Raw genomic sequence first — 1,109 nt, forward strand, 5'->3', positions numbered from 1 at the left:
AAATGTTTGTATAATTAAAATAATATTTTTAAACATAATTTTGGAAGAAATTTCATAATTTTTTCAAAATTCATAAATGTTTATTTAAATATAAGAATGTGTTTTAATATAATACACGAACAGGTATTAAAAATTAGTTATTTCGTTTATATGCATGGTAGTTTTAAAAATAAATATACCAATGTTTTGAAAATAAAATATGAACACTTTTATTTACTATTATTTTATATTTTAGTATTAAGTAAATATTTTATATATTACATGGGTGTATATTTAAATGCTTTTTTTACTAATCATGGTTTGTTTGTATAAAAGTTATAGCACACAAGCATTTAAACATAATTTTTTATCACTTACGTTTTACAAATATATCTATAAAAAAATAGCGCGTGCAAAATTGGCTGCAATGACTGCAGCCCATTTAAACTTCTGATGCATACCTGTTAAATACATGTTGCTAAAAAAACTTGTTAATTACATACAGGGTACATATCTATTATGGACGTGAGCAATAGCGTACTGGTTGGATAGGTTTGTTTTCTTCCCGTGGTCGCGTGTTCGAGTACGGGCATGCCTAATTTTTATCGTATACCAACGCGATTAGTACTGTATTTACACACCTGAGCCAAGTTTTTACGCTACTTCGTTGTGCACTGTAACTTCTAGCACGAAAGTAACCGTTTGCGGCAACTTTTGTTAATTTTTACCCTATACCAACGCGATTAGCACCGTATTTACACACCTGAGCCAAGTTGTTACGCTACTTCGATGTGCACCGCAACTTCTAGCACCAAAGTGATCAGTGATCGTTTGTGGAAGTTCTAGCACCATCAATGTAATTGACTCTATAATTTATTTACAAGCGCTTAGCTAGTCCCTCCCTACAAATACCACTTGCCCCGCCTCCATCTATCCATCCCATCCACCATCATTCTCCCCCTTCCACCGCACGGCATCATGAGCCTCCACATCGTCCTCCTCCTATCGGAGCTCGTGTTCGCCGGCCAAGTCGCGTTGCCAGCCGCGTTCAACTCCATCATGCCGCCGGTCCAGGCGCCGAGCAACTCCACCATCGCCATCCCTGTCGAGGCGCAGCGCTCCCGGAAGAT

This window comes from Triticum dicoccoides, chromosome 4B, assembly GCF_002162155.2.
Source record: "Triticum dicoccoides isolate Atlit2015 ecotype Zavitan chromosome 4B, WEW_v2.0, whole genome shotgun sequence".
NCBI classification, from domain to species: domain Eukaryota; kingdom Viridiplantae; phylum Streptophyta; class Magnoliopsida; order Poales; family Poaceae; genus Triticum; species Triticum dicoccoides.